The following is a 17,032-nucleotide window of genomic DNA, read 5'->3' as shown; positions in this document are numbered from 1 at the left end:
GTCGGGGGGCGCCTAGGGCGGCAGGGGGCGCGCCGGCCGCGGCCCGCCCATGGGGGCCGCGGGGACGGAGCGAGCGAGCGGCCCCCGCCGCCGCAGCCGTGCGCGCCCGCTCCCCGCCGCGGCTCTGGATGCCTCTCGCTCCTTCGCCGGTTGGCTCTCCGGGCGGAGCTGGCGGCTGCCCTGGCGCCCGGGCGCCACCAGGGGCGCAGCGCGAGGAGAGACCCCGGGCGCAGAGGCGTGGACGGGGCGAGCCGGCCGCCCGGTCGCCGGCCGCGCGGCGGAGAGGAGAGGGCGGAGGCGGCGGCCCGGAGGCGCACGGCTGGGACGGGGACGGGGCGCGGGGGCGCGCGCGGGGCGCTCTGCGGCTCCGGCGAGACGTCCCTGCGCATGGACAGAGTGCGGAGGAGGGCAGGCGGGGGAAGAGCGCGGGCTATCCGCGTGGCGAGGCGAGGCGGAATAGGGAGAGAGGGGGCACGTAAACTCGGCTGAGACGTCCCTGGGCATGGACAGAGCGCGGAGGAGGGCAGGCGGGGGAAGAACGCAGCCGAGCGAGAAGATCCGAAGGACGAGGAGAGGTGCCGAGATGGGAGGACCAGCTCGCGGCAGGGGAAGGAGGCGGCGGTTCTTGGAGCATGTGCAGAGTGCAGAGAAAGTGGTGTGTGCGTGGGGGGCGGGGGGACAAGAAAAGTAGCTCCAGGTTTCAGAGAAATTGGACAGGGAGGAAATTAGGCGGCCAGGACGGAAGCTTCAGGCAAGGGGCAGGGGCGCTGGGTGTCTCCTTGCTATGCATGTCTCCTGAGGACGTGCAGAGGGCAGAGAGGCTGTTGTGGCAGGGAAAGGCATCCATGGACCAGGAACACAGGACTTGATGCCACTGAATAACATTATGAACAACTTAGATGCCATCAGCCTTGGAGTACAAGTCCCATTAACCCCAGCTGGCTGGGCCTCTGTGAATGCTAGATTCTAAATTAAGCCTTTGCTTGATCCAGCATGATTTTTCTGATCTCTTGATCCCATCCTCCCTTACTCTTGCTAGACTAGCTGGGGCTGATGGGAATGGTAGTCCAGAGAGAACTGAGGAAAGGTAAGTCTGTGAATGCTTGTGCTCCTGCCAACCAAATATAGCATACTTGGTCAAAGGCAGTGCACCTTGGAATAAACCAAGTGGGGAGGACAGTTTAATTATTAGATTATTAATAAGCATTAATTATGTATATATCTGCTCTCCATATTTTACAATATCTCTTAAGAGGGTTATTTGGCTGGCTGGTGTTGGAAACAGGAGACTGGGCCAGGGGAACGAGCAAACTGCTTACAAGTGTAAAAGGAATGTGGAATGTGCAAGCTAGAAAAAGCAGCTTTCTCTCCTTCACAGGTGCATACATATCCTGCTGCACGCGCGCGTGCACACTCACACACACACACACACACACACAGGGCTGTTTCCTTAATAAAATTGATGATATTCCTTCCTAAGTCACAAATCTTCTAGGGCCCCATTCCTTTGCATGGGCTTCCCCGGGGGGGGTGGTTGAGGCCCCATCGGTGAGGGTGTTCAAAAATAGGCTGGACATGCACATGGTGAGCATGTTGTGAGTGGAGCCGGCTGGCGCTGGGGTCAGACTAGATGGCCCCGGAGACCCCTTCTGACTTGCTCTGTTTCTATGTTTCATGTTTAGGCAGAAAAACGTCCAATAAATCCTGAATTCACACAGGCATGCTGGAAACTGCAGAATTCCTTTTATCTCTGGCAGGGGAATATGGGGGATGTAGGCCTTTGCTTTCTGCTTGCTAGGGGATGCTGGGAATTGCAGGGCTACTTGCTTTCAACACGGCCATAGCTGTGCCTTGTGTAAGCTGCTGAATCTGTCCCTCTAGTTTTATTTGGAAATCAGTGAATACGGTTACTGCCTTCCTGATGCGCATTTATCCTTTGCTGTCATGGAAGGCCTTCAGAAGCCACTAGGGAGTTGTTGGAAGCATGGCAAAATATAAAAATATTATTAGGCAGCTCGGGCTGTGTGAAATGTGTTCTTCTTTTGATTGTCACTTCATTCCCGGTTCTTTGTCTCCGATGCCCTTTCTCTAAAGCCCTGTCTCTTCCCCCAGTCCCCCCACCTTTTTTTGAGGCCCTGCTCTTCCTGAAATTGCCTCTGGCATTCCCTTAGCTTCTCCAGTACCAGAGTCTCTGCCTGCCCTGCAAAACAACTCTTTTTACACTCTGTTGGTTCCATGTGAGGATTTTATCCCAGCCAGCCAAGTTGACTCGTGTGCCTTCCCTCCGAGGAAACTGAACCTGTTCTTCGTACCCCTTAAGGCAGAATGTTTATGGACATTCCATGATGTCACAGCAGCCGAAGCAATTGGTGTGTCTCCACACATACACCAGCCTGGCCTCCACGCATGCCCCCCCTCCCACAAATTGGTGTTGTTGGGGCCATTTGATGTTAAGAACAATCACAGTTTCAGTTGGCAGACATCAGTGGAAATTCATACAATTGTATCAGTAATAAATGTAATAGAATGAATATAATTTATCATGTAAAAAGTAATTTATCATGTTAAAACAGCCCTAGAAGGTAGGCCAATTTCACCAGTTTGGTCTGGGGCTTGTCTAGTAACAGCCAGGCAGATGGGGAATTCCTTGTACAAAACCAATATTCTGTATTCATTCTAAAGCTCATGTTTCTAGCTCTCAAGACAGGTAAGGAAATAGTCACGAATGTGTGTGGCTGAAATTCTGGGCTCTAGGGGGTGTTGTGGAAAAGATTTCCAACCCCCAAACCTCCATCTCCAGGGTAGTTGTTGGGTCTAAGTTACAAATGCATGACTCATGCCTACCAGGGCTGATTCTGAAGTCTCTGTAAAATTATCTTTAATAAGATTTTGCTGTAAATAAAATATATGTGGCATCTAGTATTTATGCGTTTAGTGTAATAGATTCCTTCAAGCATCATGGAAGAAACCTAGTGCTTTATTCCTTGGTGTTTAAAATTTTTGTATTAGGTTTGGGGTTTGATTTTGAAGCACATAAGGAGAAATTAATTCAAACCACCCTGAAGCTCCCGACTCGCACTTGGCAGCCCTTGGAATCCACACAAATAGAATTAGACTGAATTACGCTGAAGCCTCCAGCCTGCATGTGACTTTAATTGCCTCCATGCAGGTGTGAAGGTAGATCCCTTGGAGAGCGGAACTGGTGGGTTTGCGGCGCTCCAGGATCACGGCTGGTGTTGGGCACGGCCCACGGACGCCAGAGCCCCAGAGTTTTCATGTGCAGCCCCTGCAAGTCCTCCTGTCCCACCACGCGCCTGCCAGGTCTTCATGGCAGACTTTCTTTGCATTGGATCCCTCTGAGTGAGCTGTTTTTTGGCTCACAGGTTCTTCCCCTCTTGCTGTCCCTCCAAATCTTTTTGCTTGACATTTCCCCTTGAAACCAGAGGTCCTCTCTGCTATCCGTGCACCCTCTTTAAAAATATTTTTCTTTAGGGAATGGGCTCCTTTACAGACTTTGGACTTTAAACACCTATGCAAAAGTAACAAATGCAGCTTTGCACATTACTTTGCTCTGCAGGCTTGTGCCTTGGATCTTTTGGTACCGATCTTTTGCTGAAGCCTCCCAGAATGTGTCTTGGCATTGCTGAGCCTCTCAGCCCCAATGGAAGCCCTGTAAGAGCAGCCCCATTTGATCCATAGAGGGTGGGGAAAGGAAGCAATAAACAACCACAAGAGAGCAACTGCCATGGAATTGAGCCACTAATTTGCATTATCCTTGCAGGTCTTTAGAAGGCCCAGATGGGTAGATTTCCTCCCAAAAGTTTCCCATTAAGGAAAACACAACTTTTATCCCCTCCTGAAAGAGGAGATCAACTCTGACTGCTCTTTAGAAGGGCAGATCCTGAAGATGAACCTCAAATACTTTGGCCACTCAATGAGAAGGAAGGACTCTCTGGAGAAGAGCCTGATGCTGGTGACGATGGAGGGCAAAAGAAGGAGGGGGCGGCAGAGGATGAGGTGGCTGGATGGGGTCACTGGGGCAGTCCGTGTGAGCTTGGGTGGACTCCGGGGATGGTGGAGGACAGGAGGGCCTGGAGGAGGGTTGTCCAAGGGGTCGCGATGGGTCGGACAACCAGCAGCAACAACAACAACAGAAATTTCTGGAATAGGTCATTGCCTGCGTGATTCTTTGGCATGGCATGGACAGATATCCATTGTGCTGTTCTTTCCTTGTTTGCGTGTTTAGACAAAAAACGCCCTGTATTTACTGGGATGGCTGACCTGGAACTGGGAGGAATTGTAGGACTTTGTGCCCCTTTCATGAACTTTACATGTTTAATGCATCCTTTTCTCCAAGAAGTGTCAAGCAGCACATACAACCCTATTCCCTTTACACTCACAACAGCAGTCAAAGTTACATAAGGGTGAGAGGCTGGGTCTGGCCCAAGGCACCCCAGGAAGGCGTCATGACCGACTGTGGATTTGAGTTCAGGTCTTCCGAATCTCAGCTCAACCTAATTACTTCCTGTCTCTTCTTGGGGAAAGCTGGAAACTTATCTCCCCCACCCAAATCCACCTTCACGATGCACCTTTCTGCCTTTGAGCACCAGGCGACGCTGCACTGAGCGATGGGGGGGGGACGTGCCCCCACCCACGCTCTCCCTCCCACAGTCTTGTCTGCACTCTTACAGCTTGCCAGGCGTAGCTCCCCGACTGAGTCGGAGTTTAATGCGGCAAAAGGTGAATCCTCCATCTCTCTTTCTCCCCCTCCTTCCCTCTGTCCCAGCTTCATTACAGATTCCAGCAATCCCTATTCAAACAGCACTAATCCCCAGGAAGGGGAAAAAAATTCCAAGCCATCCAGTTTTGTCCTGGAAAGGCAGGAGTGGTTTTGAAACAGGAATGTGGAATCCAGACCAATTGAAGCCACCTTTTCAGTACCCAAAACAACGCTTTCACCCTCCACTGCTTTTTCTCAGCCATGCCTTGGTGTATGTGTGACCAGAATTCAAAATCTAAGCCCCGGGTCTCTTTTGATTTTTTTCTTTTTCCCCCATTTTTATTTGTAAGGATGGGGTTTTGGGGAGAGGGGGAAGCGAGTGCTTCTAGAGTACAAATAATGTGTCATTGCTGTTAGACATCTGAGTGATGGCAAGACATACATTGGAGGTTTGCAATATGTTTTGAAAATTAAAGGCTAAGGCAAATAAAACTTCTGTCTTGGAGCATGAGTGGCCAGGAACAATCTCCGCCTGGAGTTTGGAATTCTGAATCGCGTGGCCTTGTTTTTAAAACCGAACTGCCTCAGGAATCTTCTGTCATTCTATTATGGGCTTTTTAATCTCGAAGTTTTGCACACCCAGGAATCACAATGACTTGTCATAGATATAATTTCCTTTGTTTTGTTTGTGAGTTCTCCCTGTGGTGCTCTATTGGCATGTGAAGATCAAAACACTGTATTTAAAAAAAGAGAGAAAAGGGGAGAAATTAGAAGGGGATGACCAAATTCCATTGTGCTGAGACTCTTGTGCAGTGTTTTATGTGTGTACAAGAACCACACGTACAAAAACAATCCAGATGTGATTGTGTACCAAGGCATTTTTGTCAGGCTGCTCTTATCATTGCGTGTCAGTTCAGGGGTGGGAGTAAGAAAGCAGAGGGAAAAACACAGTTTGGGAATGTCAATCACGTATGAGTCGCTGGATTGTGTGAGGTAATGGTGCCTTGGTCAGATCACCACAATCTTAGGAACTATCCGGACATACTGGAATGTGCCCAGAGGAAGGCAATGAAGGGCCAGATGTGCAAAGATGTCCCTATTTGCAAATCATGCAAACATGTTCAAAATTGAGCCTGGGAACAAATGGAAAATTCTGCATGTCGGCAAGTGTTTGTTTTAGCATGTGTCATAAATCCCTTCAAATTCTCATTTTCATGCTTCAGTCCAGTGATGGCGAACCTTTTAGAGACCGAGTGCCCAAACTGCAACCCAAAACCCACTTATTTATCGCAAAGTGCCTACGCTTTGATAAAACCTGGATACTGAGGTTTTAGTTTAGAAAAAACAACTCATACATTAACATCTATTATTATTATTAACACAATAACGGAGCTTTCAACGATACAAACATTTATATATCCTTGGCAGCGCACTGACCAGCCATGTGAAAGCTCACGAGTCACGGCTAATGAGTCGTGGCTCGTGACGTCATCGCCTGGCGCCGCTGCTCCTTTCCGAGCATGTGCATGGCCCTCTGTGCGCTGTTATCTGGTGCTCGGCTGCTGGGGTGATGCTGGGGCGACCTGGCCCGCCGTGGCACGCATGCCATAGGTTCGCCACCACTGCTATAGCCTATTAGTCTATAGGGGAGAATACATTTTTGTTTGAGGAAAATATGCACATGTTTTCGATTGGGGGAAAAGGTGCACTTTTAAAAATTCACATTCGGCTCAATGGACTTCTGGAGAAAGTCTTCTTTCTTGCACAGGTCTTGCAAAGCTGAGCTGAATTGCTGATCACATCCCTAGGGAATCTTTCTGGAAAGCGGGAAAGAAGAACACAAAGGCTGAAGTTGGAGATTGGGTTTTAAAGGATGCAAGTGAGCTACCCATGAGGGCTGGCTTGGATAGAAACCCTTCCTCCCCCTATGAAAAAGATCCCTTGGCCTGGGGATCCCTTGGCCTGGCAGAGGTTCCTCATGCTTTGCAGTTTCCTCAGGTTTTGCAGGTGTCCAGATGCTACAGCCATCCAGCTCTTAGATCCACGACTGCTCTCAAGCCAAAGTCAATCCATCCCAGAATTTTGCATTCATGGCAGAGCCCAAATCCTTTACAAGAGAATGTGGGCTTGTTTTCCCTTGCGGATTATGCAGGCAGCCCTGAATGCAGAAGCAGGACTGCCTGCCGCAAGCAGTGGGGGGAGAGGTGGCCTCCGGCCTGCTTCATTTCCGCCCCGTGACTTTGGCAAGCGAGCAAAGCGGCCTCGGACATCTGGCTCCAGGTGACACCAACAGAACCGAGGATTGCTATTTTCTAATCCCAGCTTTAGAGAGCTGTTTCTGTTCTGATTTTTAAAAAAGTCTCTTTGTTAATTTCACTGTTTGCTTTCGTCTGTATGGCACACACACTCGCGGCCCACACAGAGAGAAATCCTTTCTCTTGCCATTTCAGTTCTATTCCCTCGCCTTCGAGATTTTACTGCCTCAAGGTGTGACCCAGGAAGAGAGTTTCATCCTCTCTTCCTCCCCTACAGGGTGCTGAAACTTGACTTGTGACAAAACCTTTGCATGTGTGTTGTGGGGAGGCAGAAATTACATTATGGCAAGTAACTGGGGGTGTATTTGCCGTGAGTCCCCCTACTTGAAAGATGCCTTCCCTCAGAGCATGATTGCTTATTTATTCAAAATATTTGTATCCTGTCCTACAAGAGAAAAATGTCCCGGAAGGGCTTACAATATTATAACAATTAAAACAACAACAACAACAAATAGCAAGAATTAGAACAATTAGTAACATCAAATGACCACCATAAACAGCAAAAACATGATATCATTAAAATCCAAATCTAAATCAACAATAGAAGCAAAAAGAAAAGCAAAAAACAAAAAATGACTGTGGATGTTAGCCCTATTCTCCCTCTCGGGGCTATAAATGTGGACATTTTATTTGCTTGTTTGTTTCTATATTTATTTGTTTTTATCCCAGGATTCAGGGCTGAGAAGGACACCAGCAAGGAGAAACCTGAAACTGAATCTACTCTCCCTCATGGGTTCCTCTCCTGTGTTGTTTTATTTACTCCTCTTTTAACATCCTAATAGCTTAACTACAGTAGTATTGACTCACTGGGGAGCAATCTAGGTATAGATCAGAGACTTAAGGATGGGTTTGTCTCTCACCTAGTGCGTGCGCGCGTGTGTGTGTGTGTGTGAGAGAGAGAGAGAGAGAGAGAGAATTGATGCCACGGTATATGGGTACTTGTTCTTAACAAGTTTATTTGGCCTGACTTGCTGCAAAGAAAATTGCCTTCCAGATCACCTGCATTTCCCAGGCTGCGCATGCTTTTATGTAAGCCCCCAGAGACACTACTTGAGACATTGCAGGGGGGTGCAACCTACCATGCCCGTTCTCTCAGAAAAATAAAATTACAAGGCAAGGTGTGGTGCTGCTGTGTTTGGAGCAGGTGGCAAAGAGAACCCAGGTGGGATCTAAAGGGGCTGCCTGAGCTGTGTTGAACTGTGACTTATTGTTGCAATGTAGGTTATCCTGTTGTCCGAACCCAGCTGAGATGAACCATGGCAAACCATGGTTCACAGCTCAACCATTTGAGGGCTGTGGGTGATGGACAAGCCATTTTGTGAGAGTGCCCCAGAACACGTTCGTAGCATTCCACCTGTGCCCACCAAGGCGAAGGAGCCGGGGGTTTGACAAGAAGCAGCTGAAGGCCGGTGTCACACGGAGGTGGGTAGAGACCTGTTCTCCCCTGCAGAGGAGCCAAGCTCAGGGAACCCAGGTTCAATTTGGATGCCAGGAAGCCCTTCCTGACAGTTAGGACCCCGAGGGTGTGGAATGGGCTTCCACGGGAGGTAGTTGAGGGTGAGGGTGTTCAAGGAGAGGCTGGACATGCGCATGGTGGGCATGTCGTGAGCCAGCTGGAGCCAGGGGTCAGACTAGATGACCCTGGAGACCCCCTTCTGACACACTCTGTTTCTATGTTTCTAAGTCAACCTGGCACTTCCAGAACCAATTTCCAGGAATAAGGAATTCTTGGAGCAAAGCTAATAGGTAACTTTGTTGCTCCCTCACCTGGAGGATGGATCCAAGCCCAAATTCCTGGGAGGGTGTCCCAGGGACTGTAGGATGGCATAGTCCCTCTCTTTTTCTGGGAGAAGGAGTCCGGCCTTTTCCAAGTCTTCCTGAGAGTGTAGAAATCTCAACTACCTTTGCCAGGAGACAAGGCGTGTTGTGAGGAGATGCTGCAGGCAGACTGGGGGATGCTTCAAATTCTCCAGATGGAAATCCGCCCCCCTGCCCACGCCTCCCCCCATTCCTCCAGCATAGTCTCAAAATGGAGGGAAGTGCATAATTCCTAGATTAACAAGAGGAAAAAGTCTGACGATAAAGAAAGGGCCAAGAGAGGAGGAGCAGCAGACAGAAAGCGTACGGACCCCACAGGTATACCTTTTCAGAGGATCCCCCCCTCTGGTTCTTCCCCTCCTGCCCCCACTGATTGCCAGCACTTCCACCAAGAAAAATGACTCACAGTCCCAATTCCTATTAAGTGCAATCAAATCACAGTGTGGGTTCCATTAAATAATAAAGAGATGCCATTTGTCCAATAAATGACGTATTTGCCCATTTATTTCCTCGCAAAACTCGAGAAGGCATAGTTGCAATTTCAGCTGTCTCGGTCACTTTATAATTCATATTTTAATGAATCTGGTTGCCAAAGCTTTTAATAAGAAAAGGCTGTGGGGGCGGGAGAGGTTCTGAAGAGAAATTGAGATCATATATGAGCCTCCGATTCTACAATTGTGGTTCCTTCTGCATCACCAACTCGGAAGAGGGGAAAAGCAGCCTGGAAAAGGGAAGCTGGAAGTCCCAGGAAATGTTCTCTCCAAAACAGGTCAGTGAGGGCCATTTGTCCTAAGCTGTCCTGGAACGCTCTTGGCTGGGAAGGAGAAGAGGTGGGTGTGGATGGGGGTGGAAGGGAAAGCAGGATGGTGGGGGAAGAAGTGGCCAGCTGGATCCTGAACTAGGACATTCTGCAGTTCCCTTGCCAGTCTTCCTCTGGGGTAAGAGGTGGAAGGGCTCAGAAAGCAAGATCCAAGAGTCTGGTGCCAGATGGAAAGGAAGGGACTGCACGGGGGGGGGGGGGGGAGACCCCATAGAAAGACCCATTCTGAGGGAGCAACTTGGTTCCGCATCCTGCTTGAGAAGGGCAGGCTGCATTGCACAGTGCCTGCTTTGGGACCACGCTCTTTCCTGGTGCCATAACCCAGGGGGAAAACCCCAAAGCTGACAAGGCCCTGTGTAATGCAAAGCCTGTCTGGAATTGTTGTCTCTTCCAGCTGCAAGAGATGTGCCCTCTAGCTGCTTGCCCTCTTGCTTGTGACATAAGACATAAGAAAGGTAACTGATAAAAATATGGCTGATTGCTTGAATACAGGGAGCTGGGAGCCTGGCACCCAACACCCTTTCTTATTTAATCCAGCGGGGCAGAATCATGGACCGGCAGACAAATCTTGAAGCAACATGGCTCTCGCTGAAAACAGCTTCCACTTTTCTGCATTAAGGAATAAAATCAGGGCATTTTTCTTCATTGCCAGGTGAGTATTTCAGACCAATATTGGTAGCTTAAAAGAAATCCATGGATGTGCACAGCTTACAAAGTTTTCTCCCAGATGTTCATTTATGTTGTCAGTCCTCCATGATTCTGTAGATAGCTGTACTCGCAACTTGTTTTTCAAGCCTCCAAGTTTCCCAGCTTTTGTACTGGTTTCCCCCATTCTAGAAAGTCAAAATGCCTCTCCCAAGATTTAGTTTCTGGTACTTAGAATAAACTCTGGGAACGACTGACAGCAAAAGGAGAAGGGACGGCAGAGGATGAGGTGGCTGGATGGGGTCACTGGGGCAGTCGGCGTGAGCTTGGGTGGGCTCCGGGGGATGGTGGAGGACAGGAGGGCCTGGAGGAGTGTTGTCCGTGGGACGCAATGGGTCGGACACAACTTTGCAATGAACAACAACAATGTATGGCTGTGAAAGCGGGACCATAAGGAAGGCTGAGCGCCAAAGGATTGAGGCCTCTGAATTGTGGGGCTGGAGGAGACTCCTGTGAGTCCCTTGGACTGCAAGGAGATCAAACCGGTCAGTCCTAGAGGAGATCAATCCTGACTGCTCTTTAGAAGGCCAGGCACTGAAGATGAAACTCAAATACTTTGGCCACCTAATGGGAAGAAAGGACTCCCTGGAGAAGAGCCTGATGCTGGGAACAATTGACGGCAAGAGAAGAAGGGGACGGCCGAGGATGAGGGGGCTGGATGGAGTCACTGGGATGGTGGGTGTGGGCTTGGGTGGACTCTGGGGGATGGTGGAGGACAGGAGGGCCTGGAGGAATGTTGCCCATGGGTTGTGATGGGTTGGGCACGACTTTGCGACTAACAACACAACAACAACTTAAAATGAGCTTGCTTGAAATTACAGTAAGCTGGTCTTTTGGGCCACACTTTTGCACTGAGTTCTCCCTGCTTTTGCTTTTGCCCATCCTAAGCCTAATCTGGAAACCCCAAGAGCTTCTCTGAAATGGAATGCATCCCACCAAGTCAAACACAACCCCACTTTTTAGCCTTGCTCCCACACCCGAAGACAAGCCCCTGGCAGGGACTGTGTGCTTCTCGCAGCTTTACAACAGGCCAAAATCGAACTGGTGAAGTGTCTTCGTTTTCAGTCTGCCAGGTTGTTTTTAAAAGTGCAGAACTGAAGCTGTATTCAACTGACATTTTATAAAGTGGTTTTTTTTCCCCTTGAAAAGAAAAGAAGCCCCCCCCCCCCCCCCGTCCCTGCCCCCAGGAAGCCAGGATCAATAAACATTTCACCAACTGTTATCTATTTAAGTCCCCTGGCCAATAAAAAGGGTGTGAGAAAAAGAGAAAGCTCTCTTCCTTTGTTGTGAGCCGAACAGCACAATCCAGAAATAACAGCTCTGGCCTCTTTTGGTGCTTATTGATTTGGTAAGGAAAAGGGCTTAATTTAAAGACTCCCCGTGATGCGGACCCAAAATCTATTTCAAATGCAACTCCGGCTCTCTGTCTCACAGCATGTGATCTAATAACAAGGAAGCCTCTGAGAACGTGCGAAGTTACGAAGGACACAGTGAAGCCTCCAAATTTCCACAGTCCTTGATATCCTTTTTCAGGCCTATTCACTCGGTGAGGTTCAGGATCTTGTTTGGGGAGCTTTTCCCTCTGTAGCCCTGGAGCCAACTGGGTGGCTTTGGGCCAGTCCCAGACCCTCAGCCCAGCCTACCTCACAAGGTTGTTGTTGTAGGAATAAGATTGGGAGCAGGAGGGAGAATGATAGAAGCTACTCTGAGTTTGCTGTAAGGAAAAAGTGCGATATGAATACAGTAGATAAATACCCTGCAGAATTGGTGGACCCTTCCACGAAATATCAATTTCAAGCATGGCATCTTTTAGAGGGGAGCGTAAATTAAAACTTCCCAGATGCTCCTGACCTTCAGAAAATCTTAGGCTGTGACCATGCTTGGATTACTGGGGACAGTGCCAGTCGCCCCACCTCAACGCAGAACTGGGATGGGGCAGAAAAGGGGCTGGTGCTGGTCCTGGAGGAGGAAAAGGTTACGTTTCTGGGAACTGCTTAGCTCAGAAAAATGCAAATAGAGGAGACATGATAGCAAGGTATAACTTATGAGCCCAGCTGGCCAAACTCCCGCTTAGTTTTAGAATGAATGGAGTCATCCCGTCAGCGATGAGGAATTAGGAGAGATTAAGGAAAGTGGCGTCACACGACACAAAGTTAAACTGGAATTTGTGGTCACCAAATGAGATGGTGGCCACCTACATGGATTGCCTTAAGAGGATTGGAGGCATTCCTGGAGGAGGAGAAAGCGCTCTATGGTTACTAGTCCTCATGACCATATGCTGCTTCCTGTTTCAGAGGCCGTGTGCCCATGGCTGGGGCAGATGGGCTTCACGGTGCGGTTGCATTCCTGTCTGGCTTGCGGGTTTCCCTTTGGGGCAGCTGGTTGGCCACGGATGGAACAGAAGATTGGACTTCAGCCTGGTCGAACTTGTGCTTTGGATGTTCTTTCCCCGGCGTTGGTTCCTTTTGGGTGCAACTCCATGGAGGCTTTAGGGGATGCTGAAACATGTATGCAGACCCCCAGTTCATTGAGGTATGCAGGCCTGCAAGTCTCACTGTCTTTCTCCATCTATCATGCTGGCCAGGGCTGATGGGAATTGCAGTCCAGCAACATCTGCAGGGCCACACATGTCCTCCCCTGGCTCTGGAGGAGTCACTGGGGAAGCAGCTGGCAAGGTGAGGGGAGCCCCCCAGGAGGGCTGAACTACAGCCCCCCTGTGCAGCCAACAGCAGGGGATTGTGGGACTTGCAGTCGAACACATCTCGCCTGCTCCATGGGATCAACAGGCTAGTGAAACTAAGAGCTCCCCCATGGGGGATGGAATCACCGTCTTTCCATGTTTCTTCTGAGCGCTGCTGCTGCTCCTCTCCTCCAGGTCCGGGAGAGCTTTGGATGAGTCATCTTTTCAGCCAGGAGCACGCCTCGTGCCAAATTGGATCCCACGGACACAATCACTGGAATAGACTTTTTGGGGCGCTGCTCGGCCCATCGAGTCAGGCAGGTCCCCAGCTGCCGGAAACTGCAAGGGGACCCATAACTGTCTTGATAGGCTTACATGCCTCCCCCTCCACAACCCTTCCAAGCAAACATCTGTGCCAAGGTAACGCAGAGCTATTTAGCCACATAAAATTGATGGAGCATCTTTTAAGCGCTGCAGGAGACTAGAAAGGTGAAGCCGCAGACCCGCCAGCTGTGCAAAATCAGTCAAAACTCTTGACAGCGAAAAAGAAAATAAAGAAGGAAGGTGGTGATGTGGCATTTCTCTCGGAGACATCCTCACTGCCACCCCAGCTTTGCGCCCTGCACAGATTAAATGACGTGCCTCAGATGGAGGCGACAGATCTCCAGATAAGCCCTTTATAAATGGGATTCAGAGCTTGAGAAATGCGTGCCAAGACTGTTGACTCCCCAGAGCCTTTGGAGGAACGGAGCAAAGGTGCCTGAACCCCAGACGTGCGGGCAAAAACTGGGTAAAACGCCAGCCCAGGCTAGTTTTTATTTTATTTAGACAAAAATAAGCTTGGGGCCCTGCGGGAGAGGTTTTTAACTGGGCTTTGCCTTCTGCTCCACTCCTCCCTGGAATGCAGCCTCTGTTATCGCTTCTCTGAAATGGACTTCAGCTCTTTTGCAGTCATCCAGCCTAACCTTCTGGCTCAATGCAGGCCCTACTGAGGCTTGCCTGGCCTCTAGGGGGAGCCAGACGGCAAGCCCACCCCTTCAAGATCCTTGGTGCCACTATCCTGACCGCTCCAACCTAGATGCCTCCACCTGCAGCCTCAGCCCCAAGAGCCAAGCCTGCTCTCTTGCTGCGGAGAAAAATTCTTCCCTTGAGGGACTGGAAGAGGATCGTGATAGCCAACATGGAGACACCTGCGCCATCTTCTCTTCTCCCGGCTAAAGCTGTGCAGTTGCATCTACCTTTTCTTACAGGAGCAAATCCATTTCCATACCACAAATCCATGTTGCCACCTTCGTCTGATCCTGTTCTGGTTCTATCAGGGGGCCGAATTCCAGATGAGTCAATCCCCTTGTGCTTTGGTGCATCTTTTCTCCCCAGAACTCCAGATGGAGTCGGATTAGCACAGAAGGAAGTGGAACCGTTCCTTCCCCTCCCTTGGAAAAGTTTCCTTTAAGGCAGCTTGAAATTGCATTAGCCTTTTTTGCAGCCATGCGACACGGCTGACTCATCCTTGGCTTAGGAATAAAGGCAAAGCCAAAATCCTTTTCATGCATATATTTAGGACTCTTTGCAGGCGGGCTGCTTGCAAGCTCCGTGTGCAAATGCCACCAAGCACTGAAGCACAAGCGTGATCCACACCCATTCATCACAGCCCTTAATGCAAAGCTTTCCTCAGAATAGTTTGTACAGAGTTCCAGGCGCCCGGTTTCAAAAGACAAAGGAGGCTTCTAATTAAATTGATTGGCAGGCAATTCAGTAGAGACTCAGAACAAACCTTCTTCACATGCAGAACTGATTTATGGAATTTGCTGTCTTGAATTGTGGCGATAGATTTAAACCACAATGAGGTCTTTCCACGGAGAAGACGGATATCAGTGGTAATAGTACCATTTAGAGTTATTTGTATGTATTTAACTGGCTGCCTTTGGGCTCATTCCTGTTTCGAACCGTGGAGCGAGAGAAATGTGTCCTTTTTTAGGGAACAAAATAATCCACAACCTACTCCAGACTTCTGGGGTTTCCTAAAGGGCCACATTCCCTTCCTTTCTGCCCCACTGGCTGATGGCTTGGTAGCTTTCCAGGTTTTGTGTTCTTCCCTGTTCTGAATGGTTGAAATGCCTCTCTGAAGGTTTAGTTACTGGCTGGAAGTGCTGGAAGTTAAAGTTAGTTTTTGGCTCCTCCTCTTTGGAATTTGGCCCTTGGGCTGAAAAGTCCCAAACCCCAATATACAAGCACAATTCCTCTTTCTCTGGTGCAGGAGTTATACTTCCTTCCTTCACTGCACACAGAGATCCTGGAGGGAATTGTGTGCTCTTTCAGACCTGCAACAGGCAGCAATCCAACAGAGATTCTGAGTTTTCTGTCTGCCGTTGTTGTGCTAAAATTAATTAACACTCTAAAACAGTTCGTTGTAGTCCTTGAGGGGGGAAATGCCCTACTTTTTCCCTCCAAGAGAAAAGAAAGTTCAACACCCTTCTCCTTATCCAGTCAGTAAGTTTTCCAGGTTAATTAGAACAATGCAATTTCCTTAATGCAAGATTTCTTGGGAACAAAGGCAAAAAATGCCCTTCTCCTGCATTTTTGTGCAGTTTCTGAGTGAGGAAGACAGCAGAGAGAGACGAGTGGAATCTTTTTGCCTTTCTTGTCCCTCTCTGCCTTACTCTCCCAGCAAAAACAAACCAAAAAAACACACCAAAATAAACCCCACCAGCTGCTGTTGCTAAAGGAAAATCAATTACAATAATAACTACTCCAAGGTGGGAATAAAATTAATAAAAATGGCCAAGAGCTGGCTGGCAAAAAATATTGATCACCCCGCAGGCAAATATAATGAGCTTCGATGCGCTAATGAATTCCACCGCCCCTGCCTCCTTGGGCAGCCTCAGGCATTTGGTGCATGAGCAGAGATGCCCCTCCCATGTAAACAAACCAAGGAAGAGTAAGAACAAGGTGGCCCAAAGATGAGGGATTTCTGAAGCCTGCTGACATGGCTCAAAAAATAAGAATACAGGTTTAATATCTGGTATGTTAATGCAGAAGGAAGACATCTATCAGTGCTTGTTAGCTGGGGGGAGTAATGGGCCCTCCTAATCCATCCTGAAGAACTGGGACTTTTCTGCTGGGCTGCTGGGGAGAAACAGCCCCCTCCCTGCCCTGCCCTGCCCATGTGCCGTCCACAAACTTCTGGCTGACCACTGGGAAAACAATCCAAGATGTGAAGTCTTTGGTTGGGTCCAGCAGGGTGCTTCTCCCATAAACACCTGGTCGGCTGTGGCGAAAGCAGATGCGAGTCGAGATGGATCTTTGCAGGGTTCTTTGTTTGGCCTCATTGCTAGAAGAGGTGGGGAGGATGGATAAGGACTAGGTCTGCAGAAGGCTGAGCCAGCATAGACCAATAGAACCTCCTTCATCAGGAGAAGTCTAGCTCTAAATAGCAAGCAGGGGGTTTAGAAACATAGAAGCAGAGCGAGCCAGAAGGGGTCTCCCGGGCCATCTAGTCTGACCCCCGGCTTCAGCAGGCTCCACTCACGACATGCCCACCATGTGGACGTCCAGCCTGTCCTTGGACACCCGCACCGATGGGGCCTCAACCACCTCCCGGGGAAGCCCATTCCACACCCTCGGGGTCCTGACTGTCAGGAAGCGCTTCCTGGCATCCAAATTGAACCCTGGTTCCCTGAGCTTGGCTTCGTTGGAGCGCATCCTGCCTTCCTCTGCAGGGGAGAACAGGTCTCTCCCCACCTCCGTGTGACACCCCCTCACACACCTGTTTGTCGCCAACGGATCCCCTCTGAGTCTCCTCTCCTCCAGGCTGAAGAGGCCCAGTTCCCTCAGTCTCGCCTCATACGGCTTCCCCTGCAAACCGGCCACCAACCTTGTGGCCCTTCACTGCACTGACTCCAACCTGGCTATATCCTTCCTGTAATGAGGGGCCCAGAACTGAGCACAATACTCCAGTTGCGGGCGCACCAGAG

At 49.6% G+C, this 17,032-nt stretch overlaps 1 protein-coding gene across 1 annotated transcript in view; it reads right to left on the bottom strand.

Annotated features, from left to right (window-relative positions):
- GRIN3B (glutamate ionotropic receptor NMDA type subunit 3B) overlaps positions 1–17,032 on the bottom strand; it is a 64,199-nt gene that overhangs the window by 35,058 nt on the left and 12,109 nt on the right. The window lies entirely within an intron of this gene.

This window comes from Varanus komodoensis, unplaced genomic scaffold (assembly GCF_004798865.1).
Source record: "Varanus komodoensis strain SLA01 unplaced genomic scaffold, ASM479886v1 scaffold80, whole genome shotgun sequence".
Taxonomy (NCBI): domain Eukaryota; kingdom Metazoa; phylum Chordata; class Lepidosauria; order Squamata; family Varanidae; genus Varanus; species Varanus komodoensis.
This window is presented reverse-complemented; position numbering and strand designations above follow the sequence as displayed.